This window comes from Herpailurus yagouaroundi, unplaced genomic scaffold (assembly GCF_014898765.1).
Source record: "Herpailurus yagouaroundi ecotype Mexico unplaced genomic scaffold, PumYag 139, whole genome shotgun sequence".
Lineage (NCBI taxonomy): Eukaryota > Metazoa > Chordata > Mammalia > Carnivora > Felidae > Herpailurus > Herpailurus yagouaroundi.
In genome coordinates, this window is record NW_024412394.1 from 79,341,263 (window position 1) to 79,366,824 (window position 25,562).

The 25,562-nt window shown below is 39.4% G+C and overlaps 1 protein-coding gene and 1 long non-coding RNA gene across 5 annotated transcripts in view; one reads left to right on the forward strand and one right to left on the reverse strand.

The window, feature by feature from the left end:
* The window catches only part of PKIB (cAMP-dependent protein kinase inhibitor beta), a 155,363-nt gene that overhangs the window by 29,831 nt on the left and 99,970 nt on the right, over positions 1-25,562 (forward strand). For 2 of the 4 annotated variants that reach the window (XM_040474527.1, XM_040474529.1), the window contains exon 1: positions 22,729-22,833. The exons of the other annotated variants lie outside the window; for them this stretch is intronic. The gene's annotated coding sequence lies outside the window, so the exon portion shown is untranslated. Of the gene's footprint in view, positions 1-22,728; positions 22,834-25,562 lie in introns of those variants that run through there. 4 annotated transcript variants of the gene reach the window in all.
* Positions 16,373-22,408, reverse strand: LOC121029993 (uncharacterized). The gene is made up of 2 exons (XR_005790017.1): positions 22,183-22,408; positions 16,373-17,640 (listed from the first exon to the last, which is right to left on the reverse strand). It is a non-coding gene; the product is annotated as an uncharacterized LOC121029993 (long non-coding RNA).

The window sequence follows — 25,562 nt, forward strand, 5'->3', positions numbered from 1 at the left end:
AACTTCTGCTAAATTGTGAGGCTTTTTATAACTCTTGACTCCAGGATTGAGGAGATTCTCATTTAGTGCCTGAGCCTTTGTGATCCTAATATAACTTCATACCATAGAAATATCTACTAGAGTAAGATGTAGCCAGAAATCCTATTTCTCTCCTACAATAACATATATAAGGAATCGTAAAAATGAGTGTTAGTTAATTCCAGCAATGTTTATAATAATAAAATCCTGGAAAGAACCTAAATGTTTCTTTCTGTATGGGGAGTGGCTAAATGAATCTTAATATTTTTATTCTAGGAAATAAAACTGTTACTTTGCAAAAGTTAAAAAGAATGTCATACCTATTTTGATAATAGCAACAGAATTCTAAGACATCGTATGATAAAAAATAAAAGTTATAGAATATCTACAGTATGTAAAACACACAGACATGTAAACAAAAATATAATAGTAGTTCTGGATCCATGTGATATTTATGTAAAAGTATTAAGAAAAGATGGGAAATATATTAAATTTGTGATAGATATAGTTACCTACAGGGCAGGTAGGACTAAAAGTGAAGGTGGCTTTTGAAAGTGGCTTGATTTCATCTCCATGTTTAAATTTGTAAAAAATAGAATGTGTTTATGAATTACTTATGTAATGTAAAAAAAAAGTTTTTAAAAGTACAAGATCCAGTAAAAACTAAACCTCTATTTTGACATCACCTTATACTTGGGGCTGGGAGAAAATATGCAGATGTGCAAGAGGGGTTGTCATTCTGGGCCTGCTAATGTTCTATAAAAGAGATAAATAAGTTATTGATATGTAATTATTATATAAAATGAAGAAAATTATAAAGAGTAGGTATCAGTAGTGAAAAAAGATAGTTAAGTTAATGATGTTTTTGTCAACAGAGTTAATTTCATTAATATTAAGAAACCAAATTTTTCAAGTCCAGATAAGTGATAAACTCAAATATTCACTACATCATATTCTGTGAAGAAAGATCAGGATTTTCAGGGTTTGACTATTCTGAAATATTTTATCTTTTGTTGCTTGTGTACTTCATCATTATGTATGTTTTGACATTAATGGAAATCAGAAGAAATGAGTAAAAAATCAGGACCAGGAAAAAATGGGGGCACTTAAACATATACTTAGGGGAAAACAGTGAAATAAACAAAAATGCTAAACTATTGGTAGAGAAGAATGGTATCTCACTAAAATATTTATCTTTCTGAGGTCTGAGCCTGCTGCTAGGAATATGATGTCATCTTAAAGCATTATTTAGGAAGAAGAGCTTCATGAATAGCTTTTTTACATCAAAAATGATTCATAACAAAACTTTGTGAGGTTTATTTAAGGGAAGTTATGCAGTAAGGAAGTTAAGATCACCAGCTTAATGCTTAGACATACCCAAGTTTTGAAACCTGATTCTACCACTTACAGGTTGTTAAATCTTGTGTAAGTTATTAAACCTATCTGTGCCTCAGTTTACTCTTCTGTTAAAGGCAAGGATACTGCATATCTTGCACATTGTTTTAAGGAGGTAATAAATGGAAAATGTTTGGGAAGATGGCGGGGTAGGAGGACGCTGGGCTCACCGCGCGTCCGGCTGATCACTTAGATTCCACCTACACCTGCCTAAATAACCCAGAAAACCGCCAGAGGATTAGCAGAACGGAGTCGCCGGAGCCAAGCGCAGACGAGAGGCCCACGGAAGAGGGTAGGAAGGGCGGTGAGGCGGTGTGCGCTCCACGGACTGGAGGGAGGGAGCCGGGGTGGAGGGGCGGCTCGCCGGCCAAGCAGAGCCCCCGAGTCTGGCTTGCAAAAAGCGGAGGGGCCTGACAGACTGTGTTCCGACAGCAAGCGCGACTTAGCATCTGGGAGGTCATAAGTTAACAGCTCTGCTCAGAAAGCGGGAAAGCTGGAGGACAAAGGGAAGGAGAGCTGCTGACCCCCTGACGACAGAGCTCAGTTTGGTGGGGAACAAAGGCGCTCGCCAGCGCCATCTCCCCTGCCCATCCCCCAGCCAAAATCCCAAAGAGAACCAGTTCCTGCCAGGGAACTTGCTCGCTCCGCGCAAACACCCAACTCTGCGCTTCTGCGGAGCCAAACCTCCGGCAGTGGATCTGACTCCCTCCTGCTGCCACAGGGCCCCTCCTGAAGTGGATCACCTAAGGAGAAGCAAGCTAAGCCTGCCCCTCCTGCCCCTGTGCACCTTGCCTACCCACCCCAGCTAACGCCAGATCCCTAGCATCACAAGCCTGGCAGTGTGCAAGTAGCCCAGACAGGCCACCCACCCCACAGTGAATCCCGCCCCTAGGAGAGGGGAAGAGAAGGCACACACCAGTCTGACTGTGGCCCCAGCGGTGGGCTGGGGGCAGACATCAGGTCTGACTGTGGCTCCGCCCACCAACTCCAATTATACACCACAGCACAGGGGAAGTGCCCTGCAGGTCCTCACCACGCCAGGGACTATCCAAAGTGACCAAGCGGAAGAATTCCCCTCAGAAGAATCTCCAGGAAATAACAACAGCTAATGAGCTGATCAAAAAGGATTTAAATAATATAACAGAAAGTGAATTTAGAATAATAGTCATAAAATTAATCTCTGGGCTTGAAAACAGTATAGCTGACAGCAGAGAATCTCTTGCTAAAGAGATCAAGGGACTAAGGAACAGTCACGAGGAGCTGAAAAACGCTTTAAACAAAATGCATAACAAAATGGAAACCACCACGGCTCGGATTGAAGAGGCAGAGGAGAGAATAGGTGAACTAGAAGATAAAGTTATGGAAAAAGAGGAAGCTGAGAAAAAGAGAGATAAAAAAATCCAGGAGTATGAGGGGAGACCTATAAAGGGAGACCTATAAGACTCGTGACTGATCTCTCTTTTGAAACTTGGCAGGCCAGAAAGAATTGGCACGAGATTTTCAGTGTGCTAGACAGAAAAAATATGCAGCCGAGAATCCTTTATCCAGAAAGTCTGTCATTTAGAATAGAAGGAGAGATAAAGGTCTTCCCAAACAAACAAAAACTGAAGGAATTTGTCACCACTAAACCAGCCCTCCAAGAGATCCTAAGGGGGACCCTGTGAGACAAAGTACCAGAGACATCACTACAAACTTAAAACATACAGACATCACAATGACTCTAAACCCATATCTTTCTATAATAACACTGAATGTAAATGGATTAAATGCGCCAACCAAGAGACATAGGGTATCAGAATGGATAAAAAAACAAGACCCATCTATTTGCTGTCTACAAGAGACTCATTTTAGACCTGAGGACACCTTTAGATTGAGAGTGAGGGGATGGAGAACTATTTATCATGCTACTGGAAGCCAAAAGAAAGCTGGAGTAGCCATACTTATATCAGACAAACTAGACTTTAAATTAAAGGCTGTAACAAGAGATGAAGAAGGACATTATATAATAGTGACAGGGTCTATCCATCAGGAAGAGCTAACAATTATAAATGTCTATGCGCCGAATACCGGAGCACCCAAATATATAAAACAATTACTCATAAACACAAGCAACCTTATTGATAAGAATGTGGTAATTGCAGGGGACTTTAACACCCCACTTACGGAAATGGATAGATCATCTAGACACACGGTCAATAAAGAAACAAGGGCCCTGAATGAGACATTGGATCAGATGGACTTGACAGATATATTTAGAACTCTGCATCCCAAAGCAACAGAATATACTTTCTTCTCGAGTGCACATGGAACATTCTCCAAGATAGATCATATACTGGGTCACAAAACAGCCCTTCATAAGTTTACAAGAATTGAAATCATACCATGCATACTTTCAGACCACAATGCTATGAAGCTTGAAATCAACCACAGAAAAAAGTCTGGAAAAACCTCCCAAAGCATGGAGGTTAAAGAACACCCTACTAACGAATGAGTGGGTCAACCAGGCAATTCAAGAAGAAATTAAAAAATATATGGAAACAAACGAAAATGAAAATACAACAATCCAAACGCTTTGGGACGCAGCGAAGGCAGTCCTGAGAGGAAAATACATTGCAATCCAGGCCTATCTCCAGAAACAAGAAAAATCCCAAATACAAAATCTAACAGCACACCTAAAGGAAATAGAAGCAGAACAGCAAAGGCAGCCTAAACCCAGCAGAAGAAGAGAAATAATAAAGATCAGAGCAGAAATAAACAATATAGAATCTAAAAAAACTATAGAGCAGATCAACGAAACCAAGAGTTGGTTTTTTGAAAAAATAAACAAAATTGACAAACCTCTAGCCAGGCTTCTCAAAAAGAAAAGGGAGATGACCCAAATAGATAAAATCATGAATGAAAATGGAATTATTACAACCAATCCCTCAGAGACAAACAATTATCACTGAATACTATGAAAAATTATATGCCAACAAATTGGACAACCTGGAAGAAATGGACAAATTCCTGAACACCCACACTCTTCCAAAACTCAATCAGGAGGAAATAGAAAGCTTGAACAGACCCATCACCAGCGAAGAAATGGAATCGGTTATCAAAAATCTCCCAACAAATAAGAGTCCAGGACCAGATGGCTTCCCAGGGGAGTTCTACCAGATGTTTAAAGCAGAGATAATACCTATCCTTCTCAAGCTATTCCAAGAAATAGAAAGGGAAGGAAAACTTCCAGACTCATTCTATGAAGCCAGTATTACTTTGATTCCTAAACCAGACAGAGACCCAGTAAAAAAAGAGAACTACAGGTCAATATCCCTGATGAATATGGATGCCAAAATTCTCAATAAGATACTAGCTAATCGAATTCAACGGCATATAAAAAGAATTATTCACCATGATCAAGTGGGATTCATTCCTGGGATGAGGGCTGGTTCAACATTCGCAAATCAATCAACGTGATACATCACATTAACAAAAAAAAAGAGAAAAACCATATGATCCTGTCAATCGATGCAGAAAAGGCCTTTGACAAAATCCAGCACCCTTTCTTAATAAAAACCCTTGAGAAAGTCGGGATAGAAGGAACATACTTAAAGATCATAAAAGCCATTTATGAAAAGCCCACAGCTAACATCATCCTCAACGGGGAAAAACTGAGAGCTTTTTCCCTGAGATCAGGAACACGACAGGGATGCCCACTCTCACCGCTGTTGTTTAACATAGTGCTGGAAGTTCTAGCATCAGCAATCAGACAACAAAAGGAAATCAAAGGCATCAAAATTGGCAAAGATGAAGTCAAGCTTTCGCTTTTTGCAGATGACATATTATACATGGAAAATCCGATAGACTCCACCAAAAGTCTGCTAGAACTGATACATGAATTCAGCAAAGTTGCAGGATACAAAATCAATGTACAGAAATCAGTTGCATTCTTATACACTAACAATGAAGCAACAGAAAGACAAATAAAGAAACTGATCCCATTCACAATTGCACCAAGAAGCATAAAATACCTAGGAATAAATCTAACCAAAGATGTAAAGGATCTGTATGGTGAAAACTATAGAAAGCTTACGTAGGTAATTGAAGAAGATTTAAAGAAATGGAAAGACATTCCCTGCTCATGGATTGGAAGAATAAATATTGTCAAAATGTCAATACTACCCAAAGCTATCTACACATTCAATGCAATCCCAATCAAAATTGCACCAGCATTCTTCTCGAAACTAGAACAAGCAATCCTAAAATTCATATGGAACCACAAAAGGCCCCGAATAGCCAAAGTAATTTTGAAGAAGAAGACCAAAGCAGGAGGCATCACAATCCCAGACTATAGCCTCTACTACAAAGCTGTCATCATCAAGACAGCATGGTATTGGCACAAGAACAGACACACAGACCAATGGAATAGAATAGAAACCCCAGAACTAGACCCACAAACGTATGGCCAACTCATCTTTGACAAAGCAGGAAAGAACATCCAATGGAAAAAAGACAGTCTCTTTAACAAATGGTGCTGGGAGAACTGGACAGCGACATGCAGAAGGTTGAAACTAGACCACTTTCTCACACCATTCACAAAAATAAACTCAAAATGGATAAAGGACCTGAATGTGAGACAGGAAACCATCCAAACCTTAGAGGAGAAAGCAGGAAAAGATCTCTCTGACCTCAGCCGTAGCAATCTCTTACTCGACACATCCCCAAAGGCAAGGGAATTAAAAGCAAAAGTGAATTACTGGGACCTTATGAAGATAAAAAGCTTCTGCACAGCAAAGGAAACAACCAACAAAACTAAAAGGCAACCAACGGAATGGGAAAAGATATTTGCAAATGACATATCGGACAAAGGGCTAGTCTCCAAAATCTATAAAGAGCTCACCCAACTCCACACCCGAGAAACAAATAACCCAGTGAAGAAATGGGCAGAAAACATGAATAGACACTTCTCTAAAGAAGACATCCGGATGGCCAACAGGCACATGAAAAGATGTTCAGCGTCGCTCCTTATCAGGGAAATACAAATCAAAACCACACTCAGGTATCACCTCACGCCAGTCAGAGTGGCCAAAATGAACAAATCAGGAGACTATAGATGCTGGAGAGGATGTGGAGAAATGGGAACCCTCTTGCACTGTTGGTGGGAATGCAAACTGGTGCAGCCACTCTGGAAAGCAGTGTGGAGGTTCCTCAGAAAATTAAAAATAGACCTACCCTATGACCCAGCAATAGCACTGCTAGGAATTTATCCAAGGGACACAGGAGTACTGATGCATAGGGGCACTTGTACCCCAATGTTCATAGCAGCACTCTCAACAATAGCCAAATTATGGAAAGAGCCTAAATGTCCATCAACTGATGAATGGATAAAGAAATTGTGGTTTATATACACAATGGAATACTACGTGGCAATGAGAAAAAATGAAATATGGCCTTTTGTAGCAACGTGGATGGAACTGGAGAGTGTGATGCTAAGTGAAATAAGCCATACAGAGAAAGACAGATACCATATGGTTTCACTCTTATGTGGATCCTGAGAAACTTAACAGGAACCCATGGGGGAGGGGAAGGAATAAAAAAAAGAAAGAGGTTAGAGTGGGAGAGAGCCAAAGCATAAGAGACTGTTGAGAACTGAGAACAAACTAAGGGTTGATGGGGGGTGGGAGGGAGGAGAGGGTGGGTGATGGGTATTGAGGAGGGCACCTTTTGGGATGAGCACTGGGTGTTGTATGGAAACCAATTTGACAATAAATTTCATATATAAATAAAAAAATAAAAATAAATGACAATAAATCAACCACACTAATGCATAAAAAAAAAAAAAAGGAGGTAATAAATGATGTAATGAAAGAAAACCACTTGGTAGTACTCGGTAAACTGAAGAAGAGTTACTTTTTTCTCCCTGTGGGGGAAGTTTATAAATGTAGGCCGACAGTAAAATGATAGTTTTTTTTAGTCAGAAAAAGTGTAGATTATTTACCTCTTTAGTTAACTTGATGAATACAGACACATATCGTACAGCTATGACCATTTAATCCCAGTGGCAAGCTTTTCAAGGTTTTCGGCAAAAGTAGAAAAACCAGCCAGTTTTCTTGGATTAGTGTGGCCAAAGGGGATGGGAGAGTCAGAGTCAGAAGATGTCGGGGGAGAGACTGAAGATGAAAGCAACAGTGGGGAGATGAAGCTGCCCAGTGTTCTGCCCACAGGGCTGTCCTCTTGCACACAGATGACAACTGACTTCAATTGACAAGGACTGGGGGAGTAGATGTAAGTAGATAAAAGCATGGAGAGTATTTACCAATGCTAAACTACTCTTGTGTGGTTCCTTTAGAATTGTCCTTTTTCTTCATGTGCATATCTATCACAAGCTTTACTTAAAACAAAACAAAACAAAACAAACAAAACACACACACACACACACACACCAAAAAACAAAAAAACAAACCTAAAACATGTGGGTCTCAGACATATAAGCAGATTATGGTTTATCTAAGTTATCCTTAAATATAGAGATAAGGTGGTGGGAAAGTCCACATATTCCAGTTTTTCCTCATTAAATAATTCTACAGTTAGGAAGGTCTTTCATCTAATTTCTATTTCCTAACACACACATACCACCCCACCCCCACCTCCACCCTGCCACATACACACACATTATCACCACCCTAACACCTACACACACATCGCCAGGTTAGTAAAACTTCTTATGACTGTGTGCTTTTCTTCTGAATAACTGAGTAACTACTGGAAATTACTGCTTTGCTTTGCTCCCTTTCTCTCTCTCCTCTTCCTCCTCCTCCTCCTTCCTTCTTCTCCTTCTCTTCCTCCTCCTCTTCTCCTTCTCCTTCTTTTTCAGTGATATACTGATTTCTACTGCTTCTTTTGCTAGAAATGAAAAATATCAGGACGTCTTGGTGGCTCAGTCGGTTGGGTGTTTGACTTTAGCTTGGGTCACGATCTCGTGGTTTGTGGGTTTGGGACCTGTGTAGGGCTTTGTGCTGACAGCACAGAGCCTGCTTGGAATTCTCTCTCTCTCCCTCTCTCTCTGCCCCTCCCCTGCTTGTGCTCTGTCTCTAAGTAAATAAATTTGGAAAAAAAGTAAGAAAAATATCTATTTACCATTCTTTGTAATATAACTTCTCATAGATCTCAACTTACTCAAATTCAATTTTCAAGATAGTAGTTGAAGCCCTAGTCAAGAACTCAGTATTCTGTTTCTGGTTTTAATACAAACATTGTCACAGAATAAGCCAATACAAATGTACATGAAAACTATTGGTTCTCAAAGTGTTTTCATCTAAGGAAGGATTGAATATTTGTATTGAGCAAAATGTACTTTATTTCCATAATTCCAGTTGTTTCATGGATACCTAACCAGATGGTTTTGACCAGGTGAATATTACTTTATCAAACATTAGGAAGTCAAAATTTTTCTCATTTTTAAAAATCAAACCTTATCTTTGTTCTTACCCGTTTCCTTTATTAAGGACTCAGCCAATGGGATTTAGATTTTTTTGTGTATAGACTTTTTCAATAATTAAAATGACACTAAACCAAATATAAGCATCTTTCATTTACTATAGACATATAACTCTTCAGACAAAAGCCTGATTCAAAAAGTTGATCATCTGTATAGAAGGTTTTAAAAAGCAAAATGAACTATGTGGCTATTAATATCTTCAACTGGGATTCTATACATGGGATTGCAAATGATAACAGGCTATATATTCTGTTTTGCTTCCCTTTTTTGACTTGATTTCCAGGAAGTGAAGAGCCAAATTTAATGTTTAATTTCAGTAAACACAGGCCTGGTGGTTGATATATTTATTTCATTCCCTTTATACACTTAAAAAATAAATCTATTTTTATTATTATATTTATTTATTTATTTTGAGAGTGGGGAAGGGCAGAGAGAGAGGGAGAGAGAGAATCCCAAGCAGGCTCTGTGCTGTCAGTGCAGCTCGCAGCTTGGGGCTCAGTCTCACAAACCATGAGATCAGACCTGAGCCAAAATCAAGAGTCGGTTGCTTAACCAACTAATCCAACCCCTGAGATCCTATATTTCTTAAAAAAAATTTTTTTTACATTTATTTTTGATAGAGAGAGACAGAACACAAGTGGGGGAGGGGCAGAGACACAGTGGGGGTGGGGAAGGAGACACAGAATCCGAAGCAGGCTCCAGGTTCCAAGCTGTCAGCACAGAGCCCGATGCAGAGCTCGAACTCACAAACCGCGAGATCATGACCTGAGCCGAAGTCAGACGCTTAACCGACTGAACCACCCAGGCTCCCTGAGACTCTATATTTCTAACAAGCTCCCTGCTGATATGAATTCTACAGGTCTGGGGATTTTGCATAACAATGATGTACATAACTCTGGTATTTAGAGTCAGGTAAGGTTAATATTTTTTACTTGAAATCTAAGAATGTTTAGATTTTAAATTTAAGAATATTTGGAAGTTGCTTTCTGTCATGAACTTTCACAAATAAAAAGCATTGATGGTAAAGGTGTATGCTGCAAACTAATATTTTCAGCCATAAATTGTCCCCTTACCGAGAGGTTTTGTTCACTGGAATGAAATTAAATCTTCTAATAATATATTAGACCAAATGTGTCTACAGATCTGTGCACATAGGTTTTGGGATAAATGCAGAATTCTTTCATGTTTCTGTGCGACTTAACTTTCTTATTGTGGATGCCTGATATGGCTTGATAGGAGCCAGGAGGAATGATGGGAAAAGAGTTGGATGCAGCAAGTTTATAAGCTTTTACTTTTGAAATACAGCAAAATTTGTATAAGCTGCTTTTATATAACCATCATAGAAATGTTTTGTGGAAAAATGGGGACATTTATTAATAAAGACCCATTAAGTCATTCAGTTAATGTGAAAGCTGAGAATATTACCACTGTTGAACCAAGAAATAATTTTTATTTTCCCCCCTCCTTGAGATACATCACCAATGTTGCTATTCATGGTGACTTCATCAGATGATTTCCAGGAGCATGACTTGGAATCAGCTCCCTTATTAATAATGAAAAATTTATAAACAGATAACATTCACAATTGATAAAGTACTTCAGAGGCAATGTAGATAGAATTTCAATATAATCCTAGTTAAGGCTGTCCTTGTTTCCATATAATGTAGAAAAACTGTTCTTAATTTTAAAGAGGAGTGTCAACATCCATTACCATTTTATGGGAAAACATAGGCATAAAAGTTAAGGCCAGAGAAGTTGTCATTAACAGAGCTGAGAATAGAACTGTCATCTTAGATTTGAGTCTTTCACTAAATTCTCCCAATGAATTTGTCTCTGAGCAACATGTAAGTGAACAGAATTTCTCCTTTCTTTTTAAGATTTACTTCATCCAATCTAAAACATTTATAAAAAGTCCATTTTGTGCAGTGAACTCTTACTAAGTGTTTTTGTAGAAAGGATTTACATGAAAAAACAAAGCAAACACTAAACCTAAAAAGCAAAAACAAATTACTAAATGGACTTCTGCTTCTAGTAAAGATGAGGTAATGGGGGCTAGATTCACCCTCCTGCCTGAAACAACTATAAAAGCAGGCAAAATATATGGGGCAATGTTTTCAGATACTAAACATAAGGCAGCACAGGATAGTGATCCCTGAAAAAGATGAAACAAATGCAGTAAACACTATGATTGCCTCAGCTCAGTGTCTGAAGAGAATTTCCCAGTATTAGTTCAGGGAGGAGGAACCCAGGCTAAGTCTGGTCATCTCTCAGAGTTGAAAAGATGAAACTGGTCATGTGGGGAGTCAGAACATCTTTAGAGATTGCAGGGCAGAGTCTCTGCACAGAGAGAACGTCACAGAGAAAGAACTCTTGAAATCTCCAGAAGATACCCTCAGGTCTTCATTTGGATACAAATCAGTTTATGCAGGTAAGGAAACAAGAACCACCTGAAGGAACACAAAGACCAATCACCAAAGCTCAGAGTTGAGAGTAGTTCACGTTCCTGCACCTAGAATTTCAGTCATTATTCAAGACACATTAGTTTGAGTACTCAAAAAATTCTTACCTCACAGTGGAGCAAAATAAGCCCTAGGCTAATGAATTCTCTTTAATCCTATCTCATAAAACTTAATTGAAAGTCTCAAAAGGATAAACTCTTCCCAAGTAACTTAATTATGGTCAAGAACAAAGTTCAAAAATTCTATAGGAATGCAAAATTATCCATCACCCACCCAACAAGGCAAAATCACGATGTCTGGCAACTAATAAGACATTACCACACGTGTAAAGAAGAAGGGAAATGTGACCTAAAGTGAACAGAAAAAACCATCAATAGAAACAATCCGAAATTGACACAGACAATTGACTTAGTATGTAATGACATTATAAAAATTATTGTAGCTATATCCCATGTAGAGGAAAGATGGAGCACACTAAGTAGAGGCATGGAAGGTGGGTAAAGTCAACATCTAGATCAAAGTTCTAGAGATGCAAAATATAGCATCCGAGATGAAATGGACACTTGTATAGGATTCACAGTAGATTAAACACTACAGAGTAAAACAGCAAAAAGAACTACTCAAAATAAAACACAGAGAGGAAAAAGACTTAAAATCACTGGCAAAGAGAAAATCCTAAGAACAGAATTAAAAACACATTTTGTACACAGGACAAAGTAGGGCAACTTTAAAAAAGTATTGGGAAAAAAACCCTGTCAACCTAGTAATCTATATCAAAATTTTCCTTATTACTTAAGAAAGGGAATCTTCGTTAAATAGTTTGGAAAAGGTTAGGAAAATATGGGCCTTGTCTGGTAAATTCTCAAGGTGATAGATTGCAGTCAGTCCTTGTTCCTTCCAAGGAACAAATTTTGTTCTTATTTTTTTCTTTTTATAAAAATATTTATTTATTTTTGAGAGAGAGAGAGAGAGAGAGAGACAGTGAGCATGCGTGTGTGCACAAGCAGGGGAGGGACAGAGAGAGAGGGAGACAGAGAATCCGAAGCAGGCTTTAGGCTCCACTGAACTGTCAGTGCAGAGTCCCATACAGGGCTTGAACCCAAAAACGAAACCATGAGATCATGACCTGAGCTGAAGTAAGACACTTAGCTGACTGTGCCACACAGGCACCCCTCTTTTTTAGAAAATTAATACAAGGTTGGGGAAAAGATTTATTGTACGCATATCTATTAATTGGTAATGTTAGGGTCTCATTTGTAAAGGAAGATGTCTCCTTATAGGTATTAGAGTGGTGCTTAGACTCTAATCTTTGGAAATAAATTATTCATTCTCTGATATTATACTATTTCTCTAAAGTTCTCTTCTGCAATGTCAATTGCTCTGCTCTAGTTCACTGCTGACTTCAAAGAGTGTTGCACAAAAACCTACTGAGAGGGTCAATGTGTTTATAAACCCACTCATGGCTCACAGGAGAACTTAAATAGCTGGAAAGGAGAAGATGAAAAAGATGCAGAAAGGCAACAGGCTTTACTTACGTTAAAATTTTGTCTAGGGCTGCAACTAAAAAGGAGAATCATGGATAAGATGCATCTAATCCAAGAAACCCAGACAAATGTTAATGCTAAAGAGTATATTTCAATTGTTCAGATATTTTAAATGAAAGCATACGATTTTTTGTTGTTATTTTCTCCTTTAGGGTTTCTGGACCCAATTTCAATGTGGGGAGGGTGTCTCCCACCCCCACACCAAGCAATTCTAGGACACCAGTAGGGTGTCCAAGATTTCAACACAATTCTGACACTATCTACCTGAAGATAGTATCACATTCCACAGGTTAAGGGCTCAGTCTTACAAGATTATTCTCCACCCCTTACTTCAGATAGTTGCAAACCCCAGGCTGTTACCTGTACTTCTGGAATGGAGGTTCCAATGACCTCCTCCGTAGGTTCTTTTAATTTTCCAGAGTGACTCACAGAACTCAGGGAAACACGTTTAGCAGTTTATTACAGATAGGATAAAGGATATGAATCAACAACCAGATGCAGAGATATTATAGGATGAGGTATGGGGAAAGCATGAGGAGCTTCCCTGACCTCTCCAGGCACCTCTGGGTGTTCACCAACCTGGAAGTTTTCCCAACCCTGTCCTTTTGGGTTTTTATGGAGGTTTCAGTGCACAGTCATGACTGACTTAAGTCATTGGCATTGGCTGATTCAAACTCCAAGTCCTATCCTTCCCTGGAAGTCTGGGAAACTGAAACTTACAACCCTCAAATGACAATGGTCGGTGCCAAAATAAGACTGTCTTGATGATTACAGCTTTGTAGTAGAGGCTATAGTCTGGGATTGTGATGCTTCCTGCTTTGGTTTTCTTCTTCAATATTGCTTTGGCTATTTGGGGTCTTTTGTGGTTCCATACAAATTTCAGGATTGTTTGTTCTAGCTTTGAGAAGAATGCTGGTGCAATTTTGATTGGAATTGCATTGAATGTGTAGATTGCTTTGGGTAGTATTGACATTTTAACAATATTTATTCTTCCAATCCATGAGCATGGAACATTTTTCCATTTCTTTATGTCTTCTTCAATTTCCTTCATAAGCTTTCTATAGTTTTCAGCATACAGATCTTTTACATCTTTGGTTAGATTTATTCCTAGGTATTTTATGGAGTATCCAATAGAAAAAAGACAGTCTCTTTAACAAATGGTGCTGGGAGAACTGGATAGCAGCATGCAAAAGAATGAAACTAGACCACTTTCTTACACCATACACAAAAATAAACTCAAAATGGATGAAAGACCTGAATGTGAGACAGGAAGCCATCAAAATCCTCAAGGAGAAAGCAGGCAACAACCTCTTTGACCTCAGCCATAGCAATTTCTTACCTGACATATTTCCAAAGGCAAGGGAATTAAAAGCAAAAATGAACTATTGGGACATCAAGATAAAAAGCTTTTGCATTGCAAAGGAAACAGTCAACAAAGCCAAAAGGCAACCAAGGGAATGGGAAAAGACATTTGCAAATGACACGTGGGATAAAGGGCTCGTATCCAAAATCTATAAAAAACTCACCAAACTCCACACCCGAGAAACAAATAACCCAGAAATGGGCAGAAAACATGAATAGACACTTTTCCAGAGAAGACATCCAGATGGCCAACAGACACATTAAAAATGCTCAATGTCACTCATCATCAGGGAAATAGAAATCAAAGCCACACTGAGGTACCACCTCACACCGGTCAGAGTGGCTAAAATGAACAACTCAGGAAACTATAGACGCTGGTGAAATGGGAACTTTCTAGCACTGTTGGTGGGAATGCAAACTGGTGCAGCCTCTCTGGAAAATAGTGTGGAGGTTCCTCAAAAAATAGAACTACCCTATGACCCAGGAAGTGCTAGGAATTTACCCAAGGGATACAGGAGTGCTGATGCATAGGGGCACATGTACCCCAATGTTTATAGCAGCACTTTCAACAATAGCCAAATTATGGAAAGAGCCTACGTGTCCATCAACTGATGAATGGATAAAGAAGATGTGGTTTATATATACAATGGAATACCACTTAGCAATGAGAAACAATGAAATCATGCCATTTGCAGCAACGTGGATGGAACTTGAGGGTGTTATGCTAAGTGAAATAAGTCAGTCAGAGAAAGACAGATACCATATGTTTTCACTCATAGGTGGATCTTGAGAAACTTAACAGTAGACCATGGGGGTAGGGAAGGAGAAAAAAAACTTACAAACAGAGAGGGAGGAAGGCAAACTATAAGAGACTCTTAAATACAGAGAACAAACAGGGTTGATGGGGGCTGGGGGAGAGTGGAAAATGGGTGATGGGCATTGAGGAGGACACTTGTTGGGATGAGCACTGGGTGCTGTATGGAAGCCAATTTGACGATAAATTATTTATATTAAAAACAAACAAACAAACAAACTGGAAGTGAAAATTTAAAAAAATGACATGGTTGGTTCTCCTGGCTATCAGCTCACTGTCCTTAGGTTACCTGAGAGCTTCCCAAAAGTCACCTCATTAACATAACAGAAGATAAGATACCTTTATCACCCTTATCACAGGAAAGGTTTTATCACTTATCACTCCAAAGGTTTTAGGAGCTGTGAACCAGAAACCATGGAGGACTATGAGAAATATATTTTGGTTGCCATTCATCTGAATGACCAAAATATATTATTTCTTATAAATCACAATATCATATTTGCCTTAGATTTATGGGATAATGTTAATTTTTACAGCTTTTCTAACTCCTGTACAGTATAAGGAAACTTTTAGAAAGGTGGGGGGGAGGTTGCAATTGAGTTAAGTGTAAATTCTCAATTTCCAAGGAGATTTTTTTGAGATGGCATTCAAGTCCATGCCCCAGGAACATCTCAGAAGCTTCCCTTTTTAGATGACTCTACCCATCCTAACTTCCATGAGCGATACTTGAGTTACATTAGAATTTGCCTCAAATCAAAAAAGACCCAACTCATTTTTTAAGATAACTTAGGATTCAATATAGTTACCTACAGTTAATGAGTAATTCAGGACCATAATACATAATATTTACTGTGAATAATATAATAAGTATCATGTAAATGTTATTGGACATCTGATAAAAATGTAAGTTTTCTAATATAATAGAAAATCCCAGAGGCACCTGGCTCGGCCAATCAGTAGAGTATGTGACTCTTGATCTCATGATGGTGAGTTCAAGCCCTATGGTGGGTGGAGAACTTACTTAAAAACAGGGACAGAGAGAAAATTCTAGAGACACTGAGATCCCCTGGGTTAGAAGTTATTAATTTTTTAATTATGATGATCATCTAATCTTAAAGATCTCATCTCTGATTTTATGAATCTGTACACAAAAGCAATACATATAAACGTATATTAAAATGTTTTAACTATTTCTTAAATATGCTGCTAAAAATAAAACTAATTTGAACAAATAAATTATCACATACTGGTGAAAGGTCATCCTATTGAAGAAGAATAGTTGGTGTTTTCATATGTGTTTGTGTGTGTGTGTGTGTGTGTGTGTGTGTGTATAAAATTATGGTTGAATAGAAAAGGGTCGATTGACTTACTTATATATTTACATAAAAATATTTATTGAATGCCTACTCTGGGCCAAGAATGTTTCAGTCCTGTACCAGTGAATGGCTCCATGGTTAGGAATTTTATTTTTATTGTTTCTAAAACATTGTTTATTTACTGGAAGAAGTTGGAAAATTCCATATATTCTATTATGGAATATAAGAACTTTGTGCTTACAGTTTAATTAGGAGACTTAATACAGATGAAAGTATTTTAAGGGCATGCCAAGAGCTTAAGAAAATACTAGTTTTCTTTTAATTTAACATTGCTATACTCCCCAAACACATGACATATGTTTGAACAAATTGATCAGAGATGGAAAAAATTCACCACTAGGTCTTCATAAGTAGATTATTTGTGAACAGGAGTTTGGGGAAATTAAATAACATTGTTTAGGAGTAGAAAGTAGTGAAAATAAGCATATCACCTACACCAATTACGAATGTTGGACTGCAGAAGCCAGTCACAGGGACTGGCAAGTTGACTAGCTTATCTGGAAAAGGATTTGGTTGGGAAATGATAAGAATTGAAGTGAGATGGAGATGGGTGGGTAAGGTGTTCTCACTGGGCTGAAGAGTTTGGATTGAATAAGAAAGCCAATTCAGTTTATAGAGTTTTAGAGCAGGACAATCTTTTGATCTTATAGCTTCTCTTTCCCTTCAGAGAAAACTGACTTTAGCGAGAATATTCACAATTAATGGCCTTACTACTTGGGATCAGAGCACAAGGTTTCCTGTTTTCAGTGGTTTTTTTTTTTTTTTTTTTAATGTTTGTTTGTTTTTTTTCATATACTCTGCTACTCTGTGAAATGATGCCCCATTGACTAGAAGCAGGAGAAACGTATGAATGTAATGATAATTTGGAATACTTTGTTAGAATATTTCTATTTTAAATTCTAAAAGGAGAGCATCCTCTTCCTCTTCGCTCTACCTCTCACTCTATAGCCTCAGATGAATGGATTCACCAACCTTGATGATGTGGGTCTGTGATGATATCTTTTCTTCCACACCACAGAAGCAGAGTCACCACTGGCCAACTCAGGCTTCCCTTCTGCCAAAGGCCACTATGTCATCCAAACTTGGTCTCAAGGCAACTTCCTTCAAGGTCACTCAAAGATGGCTGCTCCTCTGATCTGCAGATCTTGGCCCAGTTATGTTGCAGCCCCCACTGGCACAACATGGGACCTTCTCACTGTCATCATCCAGAAAAAATAGGTGGAACATTTGAAGGAATTTATGGCTTCTGTTCTATTATAAGCAGAAGAGTGTGACTGTATTTAAGGGGAGCTCCATTGGACTTTGGTAGCTACTCAACCATTTCTCAGAGTGCCTGTTGTTTGGAGGAAGAGGATGAGGTTGGCACAGAATGGTTTCAACATTTCTTTCTTCCTTCTTTTTTTAGTTTTTTAAATTTTTTTACTTTTTTTATTAAAAAAATTTTTTTTAATGTTTATTTATTTTTGAAAGAGAGAGAGGGTGGAGATGGAACAGAGAGAGGGAGACACAGAATCTGAAGCAGACTCCAGGCTGTGAGCTGTCAGCACAGAGCCCGATGCGGGGCTTGAACTCACAAACTGCAAGATGATGACCTGAGCCAAAGCCAGATGCTTAACTGACTGAGCCACCCAGGCGCCCCTTTCTTCCTTCTTTAGGATTTTTTAAGATTGTTCTTTATAAGTCATGATTTGGAAAGCTAGTTCAGCATCTGATACAGATTCACAAGGTCATTCCTCCAATCTTTCTAAATCTTGTATTTTCAGGGAGAGATGTGGTCATCCTGTAGACTCTCTTTTAGTACCAGGGAACCACATATGTCCTCCAGAATGGAAGATGGCTGAAGAGGAGGAGTGGAAGATTCCATTTGCTCAATTCTCTATAACCAGATGGGACACTGTCCCAGGTACAGGACTCCTCTCCTCAGTGCATTTTGTCCCCAAGGACAGATAGTCACTCCTGGGGATGTAAAGTCTCTCTAGGCAATTTTAATCTTTTGGTTTCATATGTATTAAATTTCATGGTTGGAAAGCTTTAGAAACATTGATAAGCTTCACATTATTATAGATATCCTGGTTTTCTAAATAGACCTGAAAAGCTATCAGCTGCCAGTGTCATCCAGACTGGCTATTCGTATGGCCTCAGCCAACCTCACTGTAGTAGACTGAATGCTAGTCTCCAAAAAGATATGTCTAAGTCCTAACCCCAGTACTTGTGAATGTAACCTTATTTGGAAAAAGGGTCTTTGAAGACGTAACTAAGATCAGGAGCTCCAGATGAGATTATTCTGGATTAACCAGGTAAAGTATTTCATAAGAGAAAAGTGAAGACCACAGAGAAGAAAAACAGAGAATATTCTTGAAGGTGGAGATAGAGATTGAAGTTATGCAGCTACAAGCCAAGGAGCACCAATGATCACCTATAGCCACTAAGAGCTAAGGAGGCAAAAAGGGGTCTCCCCTAGAGCCTTCAGAGGGAGCACTGCCCTGCCAACACCTTGATTTCAAACTTTGGCTTCCACAACTGTGAGAAAATAAAATTCTGCTGGTTCAAGTCACCAAGTTTGCAGAGATATGTTATAGCAGCCCTAGGAAACTAGCTTCTGGAAACATGGAGCAGTCTGATGGGGACTGCTGTGTGCCTCTCCTGCCCACATCTCAGCTGGCCTGGCCCTGAAGAGAGCCCAAGTGGATGTCACTTGAAACCCTACAACTACACAGCTTCCTCCACCATTCTTGACTTCCCCTCACAATACCACCTCCTGATTCAGTCTCTCCCATACTTTAATTCTCAGAGGGATTGTACTGCTTCTTCCTTCTCTGTACTCCAATTTCTTCACTTCCCCCAAACAGGACTGGCTGCATAATTTGGGGGAACCATTGCAAAATGAAAATGTGGGGTCACTTTAAAACTAGGAATTTCAAGACAAGAACAGAAGAGTTGTAAGGGAACCATGGAGATGTCTTCTCTTTTTTCTTCTTCTTCTTCTTCTTCTTCTTCTTCTTCTTCTTCTTCTTCTTCTTCTTCTTCTTCTTCTCCTCCTCCTCCTCCTCCTTCTTCTTCTTCTTTTTAATGTTTATTTATTTATTTTGAAATAGAGATCCCCCAGGGAAGGGGAAGAGAGGGAGGACAAGAGAAAGAATCCCAAGCAGAGATTCTGGCAATGAAGAGCCTGACTTGGGACTCGAACCCACAAACTGTGAGATCACGACTTGAGCCGAAACCAAGAGTCAGATGCTTAACTGACTGAGCCACCCAGGTGCCCCAGGGCCTTTTTAGAATAGAGCCCTGTGCTACTCACAGGCTGGATACTTGTGAGGCCAGCTCTGCCTCCTAAATATATCCACCCTGACCTTGCAGAGTCTTTGTTCAATACTGATAAATTCCACTACCTTGGTAACTTCTTCACACTATGCTTTATCCATTTTCTTGCTTTATGTGAAAATCAACTTTCTTCTGAGAATAGTTTCCCATAGATCTTCTTTCCTCAGGATAAAATGCTTATTGTTTAACTTCCTAGAGCCATGGAAGGCAGCATTGATATCCTTGTAGCTCCCCAGTATTGATTTTGAACAGTGGACCACCTCTTATATCAGCCCTTGATCTGTTTAGCCCCTTGCTTCCTGTATATGTACCTTCTGCCCCAACTCTGCACAGTCATCCACTTGGCTTCAGATCATCCCACCACATTCATGGAAATCTTTGGTATATGACTCACTCTCATGGCTTCTCTTATTTGTTGGTGGCTTCAGTGTCCTTGTGAAAGGCCTTTCCAGTACCTTAGTCTCCAATTTCTTCATCTTCATTCTATGTCAGCCAACCTCACCCACTTTTCTTCCATAAACCATGTCATCACTACTATTAGAACTTTCAAGAAACCTATCCCACCTTGACTATAGCTTATTTTTCTCTCTCCCTCATTTGATTTATATCTGTAGCTCCTTAACTTCTTTTTCTCTCCTTTTTTTTATGTCTCCACCTATTCTCCTATGTAGTATTACATTAATCTCATGGCTCTGTCCTTCACCTGCTCTCTTAGTAATGGCAGCCAAGTTTTCTCCTAGTTTTTCCATCAGACCACTTGGTAAAGCCCCACAGTTGATTAAACTTTCTGCATTTAGAATCATACATTTTACAAAAATTCACACAACCGTGTGCAACTACTACCACCACCAGTTCCTGGACTCAGAAGTACTTCTTTGGATTTATGGTCAGGTTCTCTCTACCATTCTTAGCAACAGTTACTGCAAACCTTTAGGCTGTTTACCTGATGGCATCATCTCCCTTACTTTCCTATAGAAGTGAGAGACTATCAAAAATCTTCCTATTCTAAGTAGACAAAAGCATTCTACAGTGGTTTCTTAAGTCATTATTTTGTCTTAATTGAAGGAAGTGAAATTACATTTTTTCATTAAAAAACTGCTTTTAAGCACTTGTTTTGTGCTACTCTAGCTACTGAAGATAGAGTGTTCATGGACATACATTCAAGTGATTCTGATTATTTCAAATATGTAATTTAAAAGTGTATCAGTAAAGACTAATAATATTATCAAATTTAACCCAAAATACAAGGCTAACAAAACAAATTTTGTGAGTAAAAGGTATATATATAGTTGCAGAATCATAAAAATCCGATCATCATAGTATAACTCAAATATTTAAACATTTTAGTATCATTCTGTATTATAGGCTATCTCAAATGAATAGGACTCAGAATAATTTGCCTTAATAATAATATTTATAATATATTTGGTATACAAATAATTTTGATAATGTCAATAAGTTTTGAAGTTACACTAAAAATATCAATCTCAATTCCTTTAATTAATATTTGAACAACCACACAAGTAACTATGTTCTTAGAAGATAAAACATACTACAGGATCGACATTTAGAAAAATCATAAGCTTTATTAACAGATCTTAAGTTTAGAAAAGTTGATCAACCTTAAAGGCAGAAAAACCTAAGTTCAAAAACTGATTTGCAGTCTTAGCTATTTCACTTTATTCAAACCTTATCTAACCTCGCTGGACCTCGGTTTGTTAAATGAAAATAGTGATGATTATTACTACATTGTGGGGGTAAGAATATTAAGTAACTTAAAGGGCCTGATTGTAGCACCATTAGTTGGTATTTTAAATCAAATATTTGACTGATTATAATTTTGTATCTCACATAGCCTTTGCCTAAAAAGGGAATTTAGAAGTAGTCATTAGTGAAGCAGGTATCATAGGCCTTGGTTAGGGAGCCAGAGCAGAATGCCAATGCGAATATTGGTATTAAGATTTTAAGCACTAAAAACGACTTTCAGGAAAACAGAGGCGATCTCAGGACTTTAATGAGGACAAACCAGAGAATCGTATCTTAATTTTTTCAGCACTATTGTCATCCATTTAATATGGCTTTCTTTTTAAAAAAAAAATTTTTTTTTAATGTTTTATTTTATTTTTGAGACAGAGACAGAGCATGAGCGGGGGAGGGTTAGAGAGAGAGGGAGACACAGAATCCGAAGCAGGCTCCAGGTAACATGGCTTTCAAAGGACACAATGAAACCCTAATAAGGACCTAATTTTCCTTGTGAGAACCTGAAAACGAAACTGGATATGGCATTGTTATCTATTTTTCTTTGCCTAAAAGTTGTTGGCATTGCATGTTCCTTCCCAATCTGTTAAAATAATCTGCTAATAAACAAGAAGACCCAGATTCTGGGTGCAGATAAGAAAACTATGCACATTCCTACCTTCTCCAAACAGTCACGAGTAGATCAAAACGCAACCTTAGGACTCTTGGAGAATACATCCCCCGGGCGCACACGATGGGTCGAACCGACAAGTTGTAGCGTCTGGGAACTGGGAGAGTGGCGAAATTCCTGCACTCACATCAAGCGAATTCTTAACACAACCTGAGCAATCACCCAGGAGGACAGATTGGCAGGAGGGTAGAACAGAGGTTCTCTGATCACTGACGAGTTTAGGAGGGTAGAACAGAGGTTCTGTGATCACTGACGAGTTTTGTTAACACGCTTGCAGGAGAGTCCTGCGCGGGGCGCCAACCGGGAAGAGCCACTGTCGCTCTTCCGCGCGAGCCTCACGGCGCCCAGAGCTCCACTGCACGCGGATACCGAGGAGGGTGTGTGCGTGGCGGGGGGGGGGGGGGGGGGCGCGCTCTGCGCCGGGGGCGGGTCCAGCCTGTCGCTCCCTCCGCCCCCGAGTCACTGCCACCTTCTGGCTGCGCCCCAGCCCAGCAGCTCAGAGGCGTCCGCATCGCAGTGGACGGGAAAGGCGGCAGGGAGCTGGAGCCCGCGTCGCAGCTCTCGGCCACAGGGAGGCTGGGCGAACCCGAGCGCGAGGACACCTGGCCCAGGCTCAGCGCGGAGCTCTGCGCGCGGCTGGTACGTACCAGGTGGAGGGATAGCGGGCGTGAGCGTGGCTGGTGCGAAGGAGGGAGGGAAAGGACTTGGGGAGTCGGGGGAGACTGAGTGAGGGAAGATGTGGTAAGTGCAACTTTCCCATTTTCCGCTCAGTCTGCACAGGCACGGGGGAATTCAAAGCAGGTGCCCGGTGTGCTAGAGCGGCCACATCATTAGTATGCAAACTGAGGTACTGTCTGGGTGCAAGGGGGAGCTTAGGTCAACAGGCATAACCTGGGAGGTTTGGTTACGTGTTTTTTGCCGAGTCTGCCCTGAAGGTGGACATTAGTGACCTCCTGTCCTGAGTTGTTGAGCCCTTAGCCTCTCTCGCCGGCAATGCCACGTCGTTCTCCTTGGGCTGCGCGTTCCCAGCCCCAGGCAGCTGCTGGCGGCCACCCGAAAAGCAGAGAGACGCGAGTTCTAACCCGCTCTGCCAGCGTCAGGCTCTGTGGCTTTAGCCAACTCACCTCATCTCACCTCACTAGTCTCCGTTCATTCTTTGACAAAATACGGGACTGATTAGACCGGATGATCCGGAGGTTTCCCCGAGCCTAGGACTCCTGCCCGGGAGTTCGCAGGGGCTTAGGAGATGGAGGGCGTGGGTCCTGCTTGCCGCTGCTGTAATCCCTTGGGGAAGCACCTGAAAGTGTCTTCTGGGGGAGATGGCCCGTCTTCCTCAGCTGGCTCCCTGCAGAATAAGGCTGAGACTGACCCTCCAGTCCCATCTTCGTAGAATTCATCCCAGGGAGCGCAACTGAACTCGGTTCCTTTGGAAAACGTTTAGCATGAGCGGGGTAAAAGGGAAACACACTTAACCCTCCAGCCCCCACCTCACCCCACACTACCCCCTCCAAAAAAAAAAAAAAAAACCCTCAGTTATTACTAGTCGGAGTCTGTGCAGGACAGAAAGTAGAAATCTGAGCCCGGAGACCACTTAAATATCCACTTAGAAAAAAATCAAAAAGTAAAAACACAACGGTTTGTATACTGAAAAAGAATTGGGTAAGAATTACTGTGAGCATTACATCTTTATGTACATGTAGATTCAAAATCTGTCTCTCCACTTTGTCTCTTCACAAGATGCCTTTCTTCATATCGGCGTTTCTACACATTAAAAAAAAATCCTTCTGAGATTTAATATTCAGAAAGCTCAGAATTTGGGTTGTTAAAATGAGATCTGATGGTCATAAAGCTCACAGAAAGTCCTGTAATGGGGTAGATTGTGGATCGAGGTTGGTTAGGCCAACATTTTGAAAACCTTTTTTGTTTCCTACTGATATGATCCATACTTGAATGCCCCTCTGTAGATACTACTCAAAAGCGTTCATTTTCTAAAAAGACGCTTCAGAAGATAAAATGATTCCATTTTGAACCAAAGTATGATTTTTTTGGGGGGGGAGTCTTAAGTAATTGACTTTAGTCTGCCACATCTTTCTACAACAAAATATCCAAGGCTAATGGAATACTTATGCAGGAAATTTAAAAATGTGTCACATACCATTTGTGTTAGACAATTTTTCTCTTCTTTAGTCAATTTTAAACTAGAAATTTAGATTTTTAGAAATTTACCCCTTTCAGTGATTTTTAAGGAAAATTTACCAAGTTGTAAAAACATTATCATAACTCAGTTTTTATAACACTTTCATCACCCCCAAAAGATTCCTCATGTCCATTTATGGTTAGTCTCTGTTCTCACTCCCAACCACAAATCTCTTTACAGTTTCTATAGATTTGTCTTTTCTGGACATTTCTTATAAGTGGAATCATCCGATATGTGGTCTTTTGTTTATGGCTTCTTTTACGTTGCATAATGTTTTTGAGATTCATCTATGTTGTAGCATGTATCAGTATTTCATTTCTTTTTTTCCATTGTATGGATATACCACATTCTGTCTCTCTGCATTAGTGAATGGACATTTGTGTTGTTTTCAGTTTGAGGCTATTATGAATCATGATGCTAAGGACATTTTCATGCAAGTCTTAGTAGGTACCTATGTTTTCATTTCTCATAGGTAGATATTCATCAGTGGAATTGCTGAGTTGTATGATAAACTTATGTCTAACTTTTAAAGAGCATTATAGAGGGATTTTTAGGTAGAAGTTTTATATTTACAAAAAGTCGAAAATTCTGGAGACATAAATGTTTCTTACTGGATCATATATGATTTGATACATATATGTAGAGAGAAGGTTGGGAGAGGAAATACTTTTATTTCTTTCGAATTTAGAGCTCAGATAATTTTGAAAAAAAGTAGTATTTCTCAGAAATAAAATATTTTTAAAGACAATTTTTTTTGCAACAGTTTTAGATTCAAAGTAAAATTGAAAGGAAAGTACAGAGATTTCCCATATAACCGGTGCCTTCACACATGTATAGCCTCCCCCATTATCAAAATCGTCCACAGGACTGGTGCATTTATTACAATGGATAAACCTACACTGACATATTGTAATCATTCAAAGTCCATAGTTAACCTAGGATTCACTCTTTTACATTCTATGCACATTGTTTGGGCAAATGTGTAATGACAGGCATCCATTATTGTAATATCATGCAGAGTATTTTCGTTGCCCTAAAAATCCTCTGTTTTCTGCCTATTCATACCTCTCCCCAATTTCTTTTTTTAATGCTTAATGAGAGTAAATCAAGCTTAATAAAGACTGAATTTCCTTCTATGTCCATTGAAAATGAGAAAGAAAGCAATTTGAAA